The sequence below is a fragment of the Myotis lucifugus genome, unplaced genomic scaffold, assembly GCF_000147115.1.
Source record: "Myotis lucifugus unplaced genomic scaffold, Myoluc2.0 scaffold_19, whole genome shotgun sequence".
Lineage (NCBI taxonomy): Eukaryota > Metazoa > Chordata > Mammalia > Chiroptera > Vespertilionidae > Myotis > Myotis lucifugus.
The window spans coordinates 2,036,628-2,055,041 of NW_005871067.1; the positions used below are offsets into that span (position 1 = coordinate 2,036,628).

An 18,414-nucleotide genomic window follows, 5' to 3' on the forward strand; every position below is an offset into this window, starting at 1 on the left:
CCCTGTGTTGATAGAGTGGCCTTTCTGTGCTAGGTGTCCTATAGGGCCCAGTGGCTCAGCCTCTCCAATTACCTGAGGTGGACACTCTTGGTGCACCCCTTGTGGGCTTTGTGCACAGTCTTGTTGTAGTTAAGCCTTGATTGTTGTTGGTATCACTGGGAGGAATTGACCTCCAGGCCAACTGTCTATGAGAATCAGCTGTGTCTACAGTGGGAGAACTTCTGTGCTGGAGACACCCCTCCAGGGCAAGACTTGCTTCAGTGGGGCTTTGGTGCTCACTGAGTCTGCCCCCTGAGTGTGTCCTTTATGGATCTGAGGAGCTGCAATCTGGATGGTCCCACTCTGACCACTAGGTACACAAGCTCTTGGATCTCTAAGGAGGTGCTAAGTTAGCCTCCACCTGAGGCTACCCAGCAGGAGCTATGGAGATATCTGCAGTTTCCTCTTCCTTGTTTGGGGTTTGGAGGTGCTCAGATGAGGCCCAGCTGTGAAGCAATGCAAGCTGCTGTGGGGCCTTGAGCCTTCTTTTGGATGTTCTGGTTCTCTCTGACCCAGCTGCAGTTTGTTAGGTAATTTTAGATCTCAAAGGGCCAGCCTATTCATATGCAATAGCCTCTGCTTGCAGCTTGGGTGGGGCGGGGTCTCAGGGAATCAACAGGGCGGAGCAAACAGCTATGGCTGATCCTCAGTCCTGCCCTAATAGACCCCGGTGGGTCTCAGTGTCCCGCGGTAATCGCTGCAAGCACCTCTGAGAAAGCTGCCCTTGAGTTCCGCCCGCTGCCAGACAGTCCAGTTTCTCCCCGTATGAGTCTGGGTCCCCAGAGACTCACCCGGAACTGGAGTCAGGGCCATCGGGAGCTTGTGCCTCCCTCCCGATTGCAAAAGACACCAACGTCCTCCGTTGTCAGCCCTTTCCGCATGCGCCTCCGTACCTCTGCACTTTACTTCCGCACCTCCTGAGTCTCAGTGTGCTTTTCTCTTTCCTTCTAGTTGTAGAATTTCCACTAAGCCAGCCTTCCTGTGGTTCTGGGTGATGTCTGTTTTGTCTTTAGTTGTAGTTTTGAAGTGGTTGTGCGAGGCAGCAATTTCAGGTGTTTACCTATGCCACCATCTTGGTTTCTCCATAATATCCTTTTTCACCACACTCATAGCATCTACCATTTGGATCAAAGGGACATCAGGCAGGTGGTCTATCAAAATGAGATCTCTGAGGCATTCCTATTGATAGTTCAACCATCACTCAGGAACTTTAAGTCACCTTGCCATCCAGGCCTCAAACTGCATCTTCTGCATCTCTAGTGTCTTCAAATTCCACATAGGCAAATCCTGGAGGATTTCTTGCAATCCACACAATTCTTAAGGGACCATGATAACTGAAAGCCCTTTATAACTCTCCTTTGCCAGCACCAGTTCCCTTGGTTTCTCTCCGTATCACCAGAAGTGCGACGTGATGACTGGCCTGTGAGCTCGGCTCCTTCAACTCCGCAGTGCCCAGGGTGCAAGTAGTACAAAAAAGCTGCAAAGACCTATTATACCAATGGTCCCAATGGCACTACCCTGTTCTAGTGTATTTTATTTTAAAACCCTGATTTGGCTTTAATTGGCTTGCTTTAAGCTAACAGGAACTAAGTCACCATCCTGTAGACTTTACATTCAAGCTGGAAAAAGGCACACATATTCATTTACTCAGTCAACACTTCTTTAGTACTTGCTGTGTTCAAGGCATTTGCTGGATGTTGGGATACAATTATTCAAAAAAATTCCATTGCCTGCCCCATGACTTTACAGTTCAATTGTAACATCATTATTACAATTATATGATAATCAGAGTTCAACTCATTATAAAATTGATGAATAGTTGCTATGCAAAGTAAATGGTTGCTGTGGGAAAGTGGAAGAGGAAACAGTAATTTACATAAAACAGCTAAGGAAACTTTCCCAAATATAGCATGCTCCCTGACCTTGGAATGAGTAGATAATGTGATACTCTGAAATATACCTATAGTACAGAACTAGGAAATGTCACACAAGAATTACCTGGGATACTTGTTTTCTGAGATTAGGATTCAACTCTGAACCTGGAATAAACATGAGTCAACCATTCTTTTATGATTCTGAAGTCATCTCATGATGTACTGGGTCTTCAGGGGGATCAGCCTTCACTGTAGTATTTCGTGTCATTGGAAAAGTCCCTTAATCTCACTGGGCCTCATCATTCACTCCTGTAAATGATCATTAAGGTCCCTTCAGCCTGAAAGTCCTATGACCTTTGAATGAAAGGGCTAAAGATGCATGACAAAGGGTGTACAGCAGTTGCAGATATCATATGACATGCCTTATGGACACCAAGGTATCCTTGAGGAATGGGTAAGTTTGGCAAGGTGGTATTTTAAACTCTAGGTCTTAAAGGAATTTGAGGATTTATTTTAATGGAGAGAACTAAAGAGACTGTCCTAGGTTGGAGATGAGCAATAAGGGTAAAGATACAAAATATAAGCCATAATAATAAAGGAACAGGAAAATCATAGAGCACCAACTTATGGGTGTGGCACCAGAGAAGAGCAAAAAAAAAAAAAAAAAAAAAAAAAAAGCTCAGATCAAGTGAGGTCTGGAAGTTGAAGGAATCTTGACCCAATCACAACGATTGAAGTGATGCTTTAAGAAGATTATTTGGACAATTTTGTAAACCAGGCTACTACTTTCCCACCCCCTAACCCTAAACATCATTGACTGATAATCATCAAAGCCACCCATCTAGCCTCCTGAGTTCCTGTGCAACAAAGGCCTGGAACCCTTTGGGTCTTAAAGGAAATGATCATAACCTAAATATATTGAACTATGATAAATAAAGCTGTGGTTAAAATAAAATTTTGAACTCAAATGGCCTTACAGATAAGTATATATTTTTAAAAGCCAATGGCTGAAAAAATTTCAATCTACAGTCTGAGTTGATCCCAGGTAATTTGCTATTGTCAGCACTTTTCTCTCCCTTCTTGGCTAATAAAATACAAGGATCTGTTGACTCAGTTAAAAGAAGAAAGAAAAAGTAGAGTGCATTGATTTTCAGTCTCTGACTTATAATATGATCTACCTGGTTACCTGTAAATGGCAGGTGGAGTGTCATTTTCCTGGATTATTTGGTTCAAGAAGTTTGAGATTGAGTTTTCTAAAGTCTCTCACCTCTTTTAAAAATTAAAAATGAGCCAGGCTGGTGTGCCTCAGTGGTTGAGCATTGACCTATGAACTAGGAGGTCACAGTTCGATTCCTGGTCAGGGCACATGTCCAAGTTGCAGGCTCAATCCCCAGTAGGTGGCATGTATGAGGCAGCCAACCAATGATTCTCTCTCATCATTGATATTTCTATCTCTCTCTCCCTCTCCCTTCCTCTCTGCAATCAATAAAAATATTTTTTAAAAGTTAAAAATGAAAAAGAGAACAATAATCTGCTATGTTAGCCCAGTAGAATTGGGGTTATAAGTGCCAATAAGATGATTTCCAAGTTAAGTTTATTTAAAACACAAGGATAAAATCAACTGCCTGCCAGGATCCCTGGCTAAATCACCAAGCATCCCAACAGCACTAACCTGAACTATCAGGGCCCTCTTTAGTCCTTCACAGCATCTTCAGAAGCAATTTTTAAAAATTATTTTATATCTTCTAAATTTGAACATCATTAGCTCAATAGGATGCCAGCCATAAGAAGCAAATTCTAAACTCAATTCAGAAAATACTTGGAAAAACATTTAGGGTCAGTCATCTGTATTATTGCCCTCATTTTGAGGAATTCCTTTAAGCTTTCTTTGTTAACTTTAAGGATGAGAAAAACCAAGATGGCGGCATAGGTAAACACCGGAGATTGCTGCTTAGCACAACCACTTCAAGAATACAACTAAAAGACGGAACGGACATCATCCAGAACCACAGGAAGGCTGCCTGAGTGGAAATTCTACAACTAGAAGAAAAGAGAAAAGTATACCAAGACTCAGAGGAGGTGCGGTGCGGAAGTAAAGTACAGAGGTACGGAGGCGCATGCAGAGAGGGCTGGTGGCTGAGGACAGGGTTGTCTTTTTCAATCGGTAGGGAGTTTCAAGCTCTGATCTCCAGTTCCGGGCAAGTCTCTGGGGACTCAGACTCATACGGGAGAAACTGGACTGTCTGGCATCGGTCGGAACTCGAGGGCAGCATTCTCTCGGAGGTGCTTGCAGCGATTGCCAGGACACTGAGAAGCGGGGCCTCTGAGGGCAGGACTGAGAGCAGCCATAGCTGCTTGCTCTGCCTTGTTGATCCCCTGGGACCCCCACCCAGCCCAAGCTGTGCACAGGCTTTTGCATATGAAAGGCCTGGCCCTTTGCAATCTGAAAATTACCTAACAAATTGCAGCTGGCCCAAGGCCCCAAGGCAACTCGCATTGCTTCACAGCTGAGCTCCTGCTGGGTAGCCTCAGGTGGAGGCTAGATTAGCACCTCCTTAGAGATCCAGGAGCCAGTGTGCCCGGTGGTCAGAGTGGGACCATCCAGATTGCAGCTCCTTGGATCCATAAAGGACACACTCCGGGGGCAGACTCAGTGAGCACCAAAGCCCCACTGAAGCAAGTCTTGCCCTGGAGGGGTGTCTCCAGCACAGAAGTTCTCCCACTGTAGACACAGCTGATTCTCACAGACAGTTGGCCTGGAGGTCAATTCCTCCCAGTGATACCAACAACAATCAAGGCTTAACTACAACAAGACTGTGCACAAAGCCCACAAGGGGGTGCACCAAGAGTATCCACCTCAGGTAATTGGGGAGGCTGAGCCACTGGGCCCTATAGGACACCTAGCACAGAACGCCACTCTATCAACACAGGGAAGCATAAAAAATGCGGAGACAAAGAAACAGGACCCAAATGACAGAAATGGAGGAAAGCAAACTACTGATATAGAGTTAAAAACCACACTTTTAAGGTTTTTCAAGAACTTTCTAGAAACCATCGATAAATTTAGTAAGACCCTCAAAAAGTCTGGTGAGACCGCTGATAAATGTAGTGAGACCCTCAAGAAATCTAGTGAGACCCTCGAGGTTATGAAAAAGGACCAACTAGAAATTAAGCATACACTGACTGAAATAAAGGATATTATGCAGAGTTCCAACAGCAGACTAGAGGATCGCAAGAATCAAGTCAAAGATTTGAAATACGAAGAAGCAAAAAACACCCAACTGGAAAAGCAAAATGACAAAAGAATCCAAAAATACGAAGATAGTGTAAGGAGCCTCTTGGACAGCTTCAAGCATACCAACATCCGAATTATAGGGGTGCCAGAAGAAGAGAGAGAGCAAGATATTGAAAACCTATTTGAAGAAATAATGACAGAAAACTTCCCCTATCTGGTGAAAGAAATAGACTTACAAGTCCAGGAAGCGCAGAGAACCCCAAACAAAAGGAATCCAAAGAAGACCACACCAAGACACATCATAATTAAAATGCCAAGGGCAAAAGACAAAGAGAAAATCTTAAAAGCAGCAAGAGAAAAAAAGTTAGTTACCTACAAGGGAGTACCCTTGTAGCTGATTTCTGTCAGCTGATTTCTCAACAGAAACTATTCAGGCCATAAGGGAGTAGCAAGAAATATTCAAATTGATGAATAGCAAGAACCTACAACCAAGATTACTTTATCTAGCAAAGCTATCATTCAGAATTGAAGGTCAGATAAAGAGCTTCACTGATAAGGAAAAGCTAAAGTAGTTCATCACCACCAAACCAGTATTATATGAAATGCTGAAAGGTATCCTGTAAGAAGAGGAAGAAGAAGAAAAAGGTAAAGATACAAATTATGAACAACAAGTACACATCTATTAACAAGTGAATCTAAAAATCAAGTGAACAAATAATCTGATGAACAGAGTAAACTGTTGATTATAATAGAATCAGGGGCATAGAAAGGGAGTGGACTGACTATTCTTGGGGGGGAAATGGTTGTGGGGGATGCGGGAAGAGACTGTACAAAAATCATGCACCTATGGATGAGGACAGTGGGGGTGGGGTGAGGGTGGAGGGTGGGGTGGGAACCAGGTGGAGGGGAGCTATGGGGGGAAAAATGAGGAACAACTGTAATAATCTGAACAATAAAGATTTAATTAAAAAAAAAACTTTAAGGATGAAGTGAATCCCTTCCAGGCTTTGTACGTAGCCCAGAAAATAATTTATGACAACGTCTCATAGCAAAGGAAAAAGCAAGTAACCTTATGGTTCCAAAGAACTTGTAGATATTTTTGGTGGGGAAATAAAAGATAAATGATAGGAAACCTATATCTGAATTATTTGTAGCTATTGTTTTGACACTTTGAAAGTATTTATGATGTGGGTGGTACATTCATAATTTATCAGTTTTCAAGTTTCTCTCAGCAGAACTGCTCTGTGCTGCTTGAAAATGGAGGCACACAGCATTAAAGCACTGAAGACTCTGTGCTTAACTGGATTTCACCCATCAATCACAAGTATGCTTGTTTGCTACAGGGATGGGTTAAGCATTTGCTGCTCCACACAAGCTGAACATCCTATATAATAAAAGAGATCCCTCCACTATGCTCAAGCCATGCCCACAAGCCACGCCCACAAGCCAATCAGAGTGACTATGCAAATTAACCCAACAGAAATGGTGGTCAATTTGCATACGCAGGTGTCAGGCACCCCAAGAGGCGATGGCGGCTGAGGTCACGGGCTCCTGGGACCACTGCTGGCACTGGAGGCGAGGCATGCTGCAACAAGCCAAGCCCGCAGGCTCCCAGGACCTTCGCTGGCCCGGGGAGGCAAGGCCACCCATGCCTAGCCACACCTGTGGGCTCCTGGGACCTTGCTGGCAGAGAGCAGGAGGTTTGGAGGACTTGGCAGAGCAGGAGACTGCTGGACATAGAGCAGAGCAAGAGAGAGAGCGGCTTGGTGGTCGCGGCTCCCTCTGTCACCCCAGCTTCCTCATCACAGCTGTGGAAACTGACAACAAGGAGGAGGAAGTCCCACCCCCACAGAATCAGCCAGAATCAGCAATGGTCAGACAGCTCTCAGCGGCCTGATAGCCAGGAGTTTCATTCACCTGCATCTCAGACCGTGACAGTAGAGAGGTGGGACTATGTCTAAAGAACAACTGCTGATACAACATAGCTCTGCAGCCGAAAGATGCCGGCGTTATCAACAGAAAGTGTCTGCAGAGCAGCATGCGTCTGATCTTGAAAGAAGGCGGCGCCTGCGACAGGACGTATCTGAACACCAGCTACTGGAAAAACATCGCTCTGATGCCGAAAAACACCGGCGTTATCGACAGAAAATGTCTGAAGACCAACGTGCCTTTGAAGTTGAAAGAAGGCGGTGGTGACGACAGAATATGTCTAGAGAACAGTCATCAACAAGTACTACGAATACCGGTAGAAACTGCCTTCTCAGCGAAATGGATTACATGACGATGCAATCCTTGAACATAGTTGTGGTGGAATGACTGTTCCATGTGAATTTTGCCTATCACTAAATTTTTCTGATGAAAAAAATCTGATGCAAAATTTACACAATGTTGTAGCAAAGGGAAAGTCTGTCCAAATGATATACATTTTCCAGATTACCCAGCATATTTAAAAAGATTAATGACAAATTAAGATTCTGACAGTAAAAATTTTATGGAAAATATTCATTCCATAAATAGTTCTTTTGTTTTTGCTTCCATGGGTGCAAATATTGCATCGCCATCAGGATATGGGCCATATTGTTTTAGAATACACGGACAAGTTTATCACCATACTGGAACTTTACAACCTTTGGATGGTGTTTCTCGGAAGTTTGCTCAACTCTATATTTTGGATGCAGCCAAAGCTACAAGTAAAAGATTAGCAATGCCAGAAAACCAGGGCTGCTCAGAAAGACTCATGATCAACATCAACAACCTCATGCATGAAATAAGTGAATTAACAAAATCGTACATGATGCTACAAGAGGTAGAAAAGGAAGCCCAATCTGAAGCAGCAGCAAAAGGTATTGCTCCCACAGAAGTAACAATGGCGATTAAATACGAGCATAACAGTAATCCAGGTAGATATAATTCTCCCCGGGTAACCGAGGTTGCTGTCATATTCAGAAACGAAGATGGAGAACCTCCATTTGAAAGGGACTTGCTCATTCATTGTAAACCAGATCCCAATAATCCAAATGCCACTAAAATGAAACAAATCAATATCCTGTTTCCTACATTAGATGCAATGACATATTCTATTCTTTTTCCACATGGTGAAAAAGGCTGGGGAACAGATATTGCATTAAGACTCAGAGACAACAGTGTAATCGACAATAATACTAGACAAAATGTAAGGACACGAGTCACACAAATGCAGTATTATGGATTTCATTTCTCTGTGTGGGACACGTTCAATCCTATTTTAAATGCAGGAAAATTAACTCAACAGTTTCTCGTGGATTCATATTCAAAAATGGAGGCCAATCAGATAAATTTCATCAAAGCAAACCAATCTAAGTTGAGAGTTGAAAAATATAGTGGTTTGATGGATTATCTCAAATCTAGATCTGAAAATGACAATGTGTCGATTGGTAAAATGATAATACTTCCATCATCTTTTGAAGGTAGTCCCAGAAATATGCAGCAGCGATATCAGGATGCTATGGCAATTGTAATGAAGTATGGCAAGCCCTATTTATTCATAACCATGACATGCAACCCCAAATGGGCAGATATTGCAAACAATTTACAATGCTGGCAAAAAGTTGAAAACAGACCTGACTTGATAGCCAGAGTTTTTAATATTAAGCTGAATGCTCTTTTAAATGATATCTGTAAAGTCCATTTATTTGGCAAAGTAATAGCTAAAATTTATATCATTGAATTTCAGAAACGCGGACTGCCTCACGCTCACATATTATTGATATTAGATAGTGAGTCCAAATTACGTTCCTCTAATTAATTCCCTTTCAATGTGCATGAATTTCGTGCACCGGGCTACTAGCTTGTAAATAACATCACATTTTAAATGCAATAAAGGAGCTTCTATTTAAAGAATTCTACCTTTCAATCCATTCTCTATGTTATCTCTAAAATCATCTTTTGAAAGTTATGAATCAGAGCATGACACTCCTGCTCTTGCTAAAAGTGTTCAGTGATTTCCTATTTCTTACACCTAATCTCTCTATCTGTAGAAATGTCAGTGTTCTCACTCCAATTATAACAATAAGAATCTTTTCGGCCCTGAGACATAAAGTGAGGATTACTCCTAACCTCACATGAGTCTGGTTATTATATGTAAGTGGTCTTCTAGATCGGAACAACATGAATGCAATGGAAACCATAGCAACACATTGATTTTCTTTTAATATTTGCTTACTTTTATACTTTGCCATTCTTTAGGATAGCTATTCCTTTTTGTCTGGTGAACCCATTAATTTCCACTTGAAGTATCACCTTCTTTTTGTCCTGGCTCAATGTCTGCAACAGTTAACTGTCCTGATGGCTGTATTCCTAAAGTATTTGAGCATCTATTATAACAATTAAGTGTGACTAATTATGCCAGAGTATCTTAGTCTTCTCCAATGTCCTCCAAGATCTGTGAGGGCAGTGGAATCTCTTTTACACAGCTTGTGTCTTTAAGGCCTGAAATATAGTCTGTACTTAACAAATGCTGAAAAAATGAATAAAACAATGGCAGATCCTTTTATAAAATGAAGAGCTCTTTCTGTGATGCAAATAACATACCCTGATTCATTTGGTTTATGAGTTTGGATATTTGTCTGGTGGATTTTTGTTAATTGTGGTACAACAATATGTCCTGTAGCTTCAAAGAGAACAATAGGAACATTTTCTCAGATATCCCATGCCTAATACAGTGATTTATCCACTAGAATGTCAAAAATGACTCAGGTAAGTGATAGAAAGGAAAATGAAAACCCCAGGCATCAATCTATTTTGTTACAAATTGTCAACCTCAGTTCCTTTACAAGACTGGAAAAAATATAATAAAGTTATCTGCTTTGAGTTTCCTCTTTCCCTTCCTAGAGGAAGTACCATTCTAGAGCAATGTCCAGAGGGCTGGAGGTACTCTGGCGCAGGTGGTGGTGGGGCGAGTACTGGCTTCATCATTCCAGCCTACCTGAGGGTGCAGGACCCACTCCTGTCCTTTGCAGCAATTGAAGTTTGGTTGATACCTCCGGAAAAATACACCTCAAAATTCTTCCGTTCAGTAGGCCTTCTTTGATCAACCCCTCAGTGCAGTGTAAATTCCCAGTTTTGAACAAAACTGCTTTGTAAATCTTCTTAAGCATTTTATATGTCAGTTCAAGATTCCTAATTATACTTAAGTCTTCCTCAGGAACAAATGTACATGATCCCTTTCTTAGATGTCCTCTTTCCACACCCAAAGGCTATCAGCATAAAATTTTCCTAATGTTGACAAATGAAATATTTACATCTATGGGATATATTTACCCTGTCTTCAACTTTCTCTCACTCCTTCAATCCCCTCTCTCAAGTGACATATAGAATATTGAATTCAGATGATTTATTTTTTATTTAGAAAATATTGTAGCATCTCTTAAAAGTCATTGGAAGTCCAAAATTGCCAAAAATAAAATCTTATGCTATTATTTCAAAACCAGGATAGAACAAATGTATGGTAAGTCCAGAAACCTGGGTTTTAGTCCTGGTTCTATCCTGATAAGCATTACTTTGGTTATTAATTACTATGCATTATTGTTTCAGATTCCAAATATGTAAAATAATAAGAAAAGCAACAACAATAATAATAACACTAATACTCTGCCATGGTCATAGAATAGGTGGAAAGATCAATTAGGATGAAAACTCACTTTGGAAAGAAAAAATCATGACCTTTGAAGTGTCCCTATTTCCTTTCATGTGTTGTATGACACACATACTCAGGGCAGGCTGGTAAATTGGCTCTCCCAGGAGAGAAAAAAAGATCCCAGTTTGTAGTGGTTACTGATTTCTGTGGTAAGTACTCCCACATGGTTGATTTCAAGCTGCCAACAGTTTAACAAACAGCTTAAAAAATTGACTATTTACAATTGGTTCTTGACACAATTGGCTTCAGTCCACGACTGCATATTAGGTCACATATTAGATTAGGTCATTGCAAAATGACACACTAATCCCCCAAATCAACCATTTTCAATGTGGGAAAGTAAAATGATTGCACCTGGCTATATATAAAGCAAGTCATGTTCCTGGGCTGAAGAAACTGCAAGGAGGGTAGTCGCTAGGGAGAGGAAGCCAGGTGTTGCTACGTGACATCATTACCCGGCATCCACAGCAACCATTTCCTGCCTGGGCTGGGTTGTGGGCCGAATTTTGAGCCACGGAGGTCTCAGCAGCCTTGGCTGTGATTCAGTGTGCTGTCACTCCAGGGTGGTGGCGGGGCCTGTATCCCACTTGGGGGAAGCCGAGTGTTGGTTTGTCGGCACCAGGTCTGTGGTGCTGTTTCTTTGTAAATGGCCAGTGTGCATCATGGCAGCTCCTGCATTGAGCATCTGCCCCCTGGTGGTCAGTGTGCATCATAGTGACTGGTCAGATAGTCAGAGGGACACAGCATATTAGCCTTTTATATATAGAGATAATGTTTAATGAATGCTTTTGATGTGCCAGGCATTTCATATATAGTAATTCATCTATTCCTCACAATCACATTATGAGTAATTATTATGCCCCACATTACACAGAAGGAAATTAAAGCCTAAGTGCACAGTAGGTAAAGGGAGTGAGCTGCATCCTGTGCCATCTGGTATTAGCCAGGGCTCTTTACCACTGAACATTAGTAGCTCCAATTTTCCGGTGATCTACCATTAGCCTAGCACTGACCTATTCTACCAATGAAACTAGCTAGTTATATTTATCACAGTGAAGTTATGTTCCATTTCCACCCTTGGCTTACAGCAGGAAACATTCTTGAAAAATTCTGTTCATTAAGAGAGCAAACTAATTGGTTTATATTAATGGCTCAGATATCCCCCTCATCTGATCTTAATTTCGATTATCTTTTCCATATGGTAATTCCCCTGCACTGGATCTGTAGCAGGGTAGAGTGTTTTCTCTAAAACTGTAGAAATAAATGGTATAATATTGGGTAAAGTGAACTCTTCCTGCTTTTTCCTACCTATGCAATGCCTGGTCCCTAGCCCTAAAAAAAGCTTTCTTACTTGGAGTTTGATTTTCATATTATTGTGAATTTCCCATAAATAGAACTTCAAATTTTTTTCTTTAGCTACACCAAGACCAAGATAAAAATAAACATTAAGTTCTTAATAGACTGGAAGGAGGGTCATGGAAGGGGTTTGGGAAAGAAGTTTGCTTTTTAGTGAATGGCAAACTTAGTTTGGTTTATAGGCAGAGGTACAGGGGAGTGTCGTTGAGAGATAATTTTCACGGCAGAGCCAAAAAAATATGACAGGCTAAGCAGCATTTTAGTTCTCCCAAGAGAAGTGCTGCAAAAAGCTGCATAAACAGACATTTCATTTTATTAACTGCTGCAGGGGAGGAAGTCTGTTGTGAAGAACTGTTTATTGTCATGGGATCTCTGCCCTCTTTGGAACTTCCCTATATAAAAAAAAATCGAAGGAGCCCTGGTTGATGTATCTTAGTGATTAGAGCAACAGCCTGCACACTAAATGGTCATTGGCTCAATTTCCTGTCAATGACAAGTACCTGGATTGCTGATTTGATCTCTGGCCCCAGTTTGGGCGTGTGCAGGAAGCAACCAATTGATGTGTCTCTCTCACATCGATGTTTCTCTCTCTCTTTCTCCCTCTCTCCCTCACTTCCACTCTCTCTAAAAATCAATGGAGAAAATGTCCTCAGGTGAGGATTAAAGAAAAAGGAAGAACTGGGGAGGGTGGGGCACAAGGAAACTTGTGGGAGGATCTGACCCATCTTCACTATAGAAGGATTCCCCAGACTTCCTTCTCAGTGCATGCCAGTGAAAATGTTTACCCAGCTGTATGTGTAAAGCATGCTGCAGTTCTTTCTGCAAGTAGTCATAGTTCAAAAAGCTTGGTTTGACCTGTGACCTTTTAGAACTTGCATTGCAAGAAACAAACCATAGCAGGGTTCTATTCTATTGGTATTTAAAAAATGGCCTCTTCTAGATAATATTTCTGCTTTCCTTCACTCTCTTTTATCAATCTCATTTTAGAATTACAAAATTCCTTAAATTATTTTTACAAGTAAAATTACTGTATAAATAATCTATAAAGACCCAATTCAGTCTATACCATAAGACATTTTTTTCTCTGGTTAGCCTCTGAGTTTCAGAAATATTTGATTAGCTGCAAGTGCTAAGTAAACAATGACAGTGAGAAGTGTAGGTAAAAAGGATGCTCTAATTTGAGTCTTTCTGGTTCAGTTAGGGACAAAGGCAATTTAAGAATTTTTGACTCAGCTGGAATCAAAGCTATACATTATGGAACTACATAAACACGAATTTTTAAAACATTTCCAGTCATATAAGAGGTTTTCATATGGTGAATGCTAAATTATATTTGTCATTTTTTATTATTTTATTTCAAATGGCAAGTTTTTAATGTTTCTTAATGTGATATATATACAATATTAAAACAAAATAACAAATGAGGCTTGGCACATAGTTAGTAATAATGTTCTGTTGAATGAATGCACGGATTAAAGAATTATAAGCCCTTCCTCAGCCCTAGTCCTAACTCCAGTTCCCAAAGATAAACATTTTAAAATCAAAGCTAAGTTTTTCTTTAAGACTTTATTTTTTATGTGCTTCTGAATAGGAAAACATTTACTTGTTAAAATGTCTATACTACCCAAAGTAATCTACAGATTCAATGCAGTCCTATCAAAACAACAATGGCATTTTTCACAGAACTAGAACAAATAATCCTAAAATTTATACAAAGCCACAAAAGACTCTGAACTGCCAAAACAGTCTTGAGAAAGAAGAACAAAGTTGGAGGTATCATGCTACCTGATACCAAACTATACTACAAGGCTATAGTAATCAAAAGAGCATGGTACTTGCATATAACAGACGCATAGATCAATGAAACAGAATTGGAAGGCCAGAAATAAATCCATGCTTATATGGTCAATTAAACTATGCAAAAGGAAGCAAGAATATGCAATGTGTTAAAGACAGTCTCTTTAATAAATGGTGTTGGAAAAACTGGACAGATACATGTAAAAAAAAAAGAAGCTATTCCACTTTTTAACCCAATATACAAGAATAAAGACAAAATGGATTAAAGACTTAAATGTAAGAACTGAAACCACAAAACTCCTGGAAGAAAATATAGCTCTTAGTAACATTTAAAAAAAATTATTGAATTTATTGGGGTGACATTGGTTAAGAAAATTATATAGTTTTTAAGTGTATTAGTCTATAATATATCATCTGATATTGTATTGTGTGTTCACCACCCAAACTCAAGTCTTCTTCCATCACCATTTATCCTCCTTTACCTTCCCATCCCATTTTCCCTCTAATAGTCTCCATACTGTTGTCTGTGTCTATTTGTTTTGTTGTTGTTATTGTTATTGTTGTTTGCTTAATTCCTTCACCTGTTTCACCCAGCCTCCTAACCGCACTCCTCTCTGACAGCTGTTAGTCTGTTCTCTGTATTTATGAGTCTGTTTCTATTTTGTTTGTTATTTTGTTCACTAGAGTCCACATATAAGTGAAAACATGTGGTATTTGTCTTTCTCTGACTGGCTTATTTCACTTAGCATAATTCTCTCTAGGTATATCCATGCTGTCACAAAAGGTAAGATTTCATCTTTTTTACAGCCAAGTAGTAATCAATTGTGTAAATGTACCACAGCTTTTTTTATCCACTCATCTACTGATGAACACTTAGTCTGTTTCCAAATCTTGGCTATTGTAAATAATACTGCAATGAACATAGGGGTGCACATATTCTTTCAAAGTAGTGTTTCAGATTTCTTCAAATATATTCCCTAAAGTGTAATTGCTGTGTCATAAAACATTCCAATTTTGAATTTTGTACTCTGAGACTTTTGCTTAGTGGCCTCAGATCCAGCACTGGCGCAGAGTTTGAACCCGTATCAATCTGGTAAACACCACTCGCTCCTACCTGATGACTCACTGAGAACCTACATAATACAACTTGAGGTCCATTGGAGGCTCTTTCAGTGACTTAGCCTAACAGGCAGCTGGCAGGTGAAGACAGGTAGTGGTGGATCTCAGGGTGACTTGGGCCTTTTGCCTACTATCACCTGGCTCAGTGCTGATGGAAGCTATCCTTGGTCCTTCCCATGCACACCAAGGCCAAGCAGAGGAAGACACAAACTGTGGAGCACTTTGAGCTCCAAATAGGTTGTCCTGGGCCAGACACAGGCAGTGTCTGACATTGACCTGCACCCGAGTCCCTCCCAAGAGGCCCCAGGATAGATACACCAAGTGATCAGCTTCAGAGAAGGGTCCAATTGATCTCAAAAGCAGCATATCCAAAGGGAGATCTCAGCAGGCACTAAACACTGCTGAGAAAAATTCTGCTTTGTGTGGTCAGCACCTTCATGGAAGCTCATACACTTTGTTTGGGGTTGATCCTCACAGTCAGTCATCCTGAGAGTTGACTCCATGCATGAGTGGGCCAAAAGTAATCAAGACTCAATTACAACAGGATGCCTCGTATAAGCCACCCAAGTGTCATTCCTGGACCACCCAGATCAGGTGATCAAGGAGACTATACCACTGGATCCCAAAGAACACCTACTACATTAGGCCAATTTAACAAGACCGGAAGACATTTCAGATCTACCTAACACATAGAAGCAAGCACTAAGAGACAGCCAAAATGGGTTGGCAGGAAAATGTGCCCCAAATGAAAGAATAGAAGAAATCTCTAGAAAAAGAGTTAAATAAAACAGTCATACAATTTACCAGATATAGAGTTTAAAAAAATGGTTATAAGGAGGCTCAAGGAACTTAGTGAGAACTGCAACAGCATGGATGAAGTAGAGGATCAAATCAGCAATTTGGAAGACAAGTTAGTAGAAAGTGCCCAATCAGAGCAGCAGAGAATTTAAAAAATGAGGATACTTGAAGGGACCTTTGGGACTATATAAAACCTAACAATATCTGCATCTTAGGGGTACTACATGATAGGAGAAGATACAGAGCAAGGGATCAAGAACCTATTTGAGGAAATAATGGCAGAAATGTTACCTAACCTGGTGAAAGTAAAAGGCACACAAGTCAAGGAAGCACAAAGAGTTGCAAAGAAGAAGAATCCAAAGAGGCCCACCCCAAGACATATAATTAAATGGCAAAGGTTAAAGACAAACAGAGAATCTCAAAATCTGCAAGAGAAAGACAGTTGCCTACAAGGGAGCTCCCATAAGACTGTCAGCTGATTTGTCAACAGAAAATTTTCAGGCCAGAAGGGATTGCCAGGAAATATTCAAAGTGATAAAAAACAAGGATAACTCTATCCAACAAGGCTATCATTTAAAATTGAAAAAAAAAAAAGAGCTTTCCAGATAAGAAAATCGGAAGAAGTTTTTTACCACCAAACCAGTATTACAAGAAATGTTAGGGGGTTTTCTTTAATAAAGAGGAAAAAAAGAAGAGGAATAATAATAATGATGAGGAAGAGGGGGAAGAGGAGGAGGAGAAGAAACAACAAAGGAACATATTAAAAAATAAAATAGCAAAAAATACGTGCCTATCAATAATCACTTTAAATGTAAATGGCTTAAATACATCATCAAAAGACTTAGAGTAGCAGAATGGATAAAAAAACAAAACCCATACATATGCTGTCTACCAGAAACACACCTCAGAATGAAAGACACACAGAGACCAAAAAGTAAAAAAAAATATTTCATGCATGTGGAATGAAGAAAAGCTGGGGTAGGAATATTTATATCAGATAAAATATACCTTAATACAACTATAATATGAGAAAAAGGAGGATACTACATAATGATAAAGGGAGAAATACAAAAAGAGGATATAATGCTTGTAAGCATTTATGCACCCAACATAGGAGCACCAAAATACATCAAACAAATCTTGATGGATATAATGGGAGGGATCAATACTAATACAGTCATAGTAGGGAATTTTAACACCCCATTGATATCAATAGATAAATCTTCCAGACAATATATCCACAAGGGAACAACAGACATAAATGCTACACTAGTCCAGATAGATTTAATTGATATTTTCAGAGCATTTCACCCCAACACAACAGAATATACATTCTTTTCAGGTACACATGGAACATTTTCTAGGAGAGACCACATGTTAGGACACAAAACAAGTCTAAATAAATTTAGAAGACAGAAATCCTGTTAAGCATCTTCTCTGACCACAATGGTATGAAACTGAGAAATCAATCACAAGAAAAAAACCTGAAAACACACAAACACTTGGGGTCTAAATAACAGAGAATTAATGGGTCAACAATGAGATCAAAGCAGAAATCCAAAGATACCTTGAGACAAATGAAAATGAACACACAACCCAAACCTATGGGACACAGCAAATGTGGTCCTAAGAAATTTATAGCAATACAGGCCTATCTCAAGAAACAAGAAAAATGAACAATCTAACTTTACACTTAAAGTTACTAGAAAAAGAATAATAAAGAAAATCCAAAGTGAGTAGAAGAAAGGAAATAATAAAATCAGAGCAGAAAAAAAAATTAGCATCTGGAAAACACACGCCACACAGTACAAAAGACCAATGAAACCAAAAGCTGGTTCTCTGAAAAGATAAACAAGATTGACAAACCTTTAACAAGACTCATGAGGAGATCCACCATGGCGGCCAATAGGACTGCAGGGAGGGAGAGAGTGTGACAGAGTAAAGAAGTGAGAGGGACATGTATGGTATGTGTGTGGGTGAGTGAAGGACAGATAGATGTCTCAGAAGTCCCAGGGACTGGTAGATCAGGCTCTCCTAGATGGGGAGCCCCTGCTACCGCTGTGGGCACTCCCAGGCCAGGTAGGCTTTGGTGAGGAACCTATGCCATCTTGTAGAGGGGAGCAATAGAGGCCAGGAGTGCTGCCACACCACACCCAGACCGATCTCAAACAGCACCCCTGGACCTGTGTAGGGAGCCGCTTGCCAGCCATAACATGCGAAAATCACCACCATGCTCCAGCAGTGAGCAGCGCGGTACTGCGACGTGGGTCCCAGACATCTGCAGTGAGTGTGCACCAGACAGACCTCCAGAGCTGTGCCTCCCAGCTGGAGCCCAAACCCAACGTCCCAGGATCCTACACTTCAGGTCCCCGCACTGTGAGTGCAAGCCACCAATACCACACTTCCCACTCCATCCCTGATCCCAGTACAGAACCACAGCCCGGTGAGTGCTACAACCCCCTCCTAGACAGAGTGCACTCCGCCACCAGCACAGTGGGGTAAACACAGTCTATTCAATAAAT

General features: G+C 40.7%; 1 pseudogene; it reads right to left on the reverse strand.

Annotated features, from left to right (window-relative positions):
- LOC106696553 overlaps positions 1 to 17,789 on the reverse strand; it is an 18,638-nt pseudogene extending 849 nt beyond the window's left edge.
- Between the last annotated feature and the right edge of the window lie 625 nt (positions 17,790 to 18,414).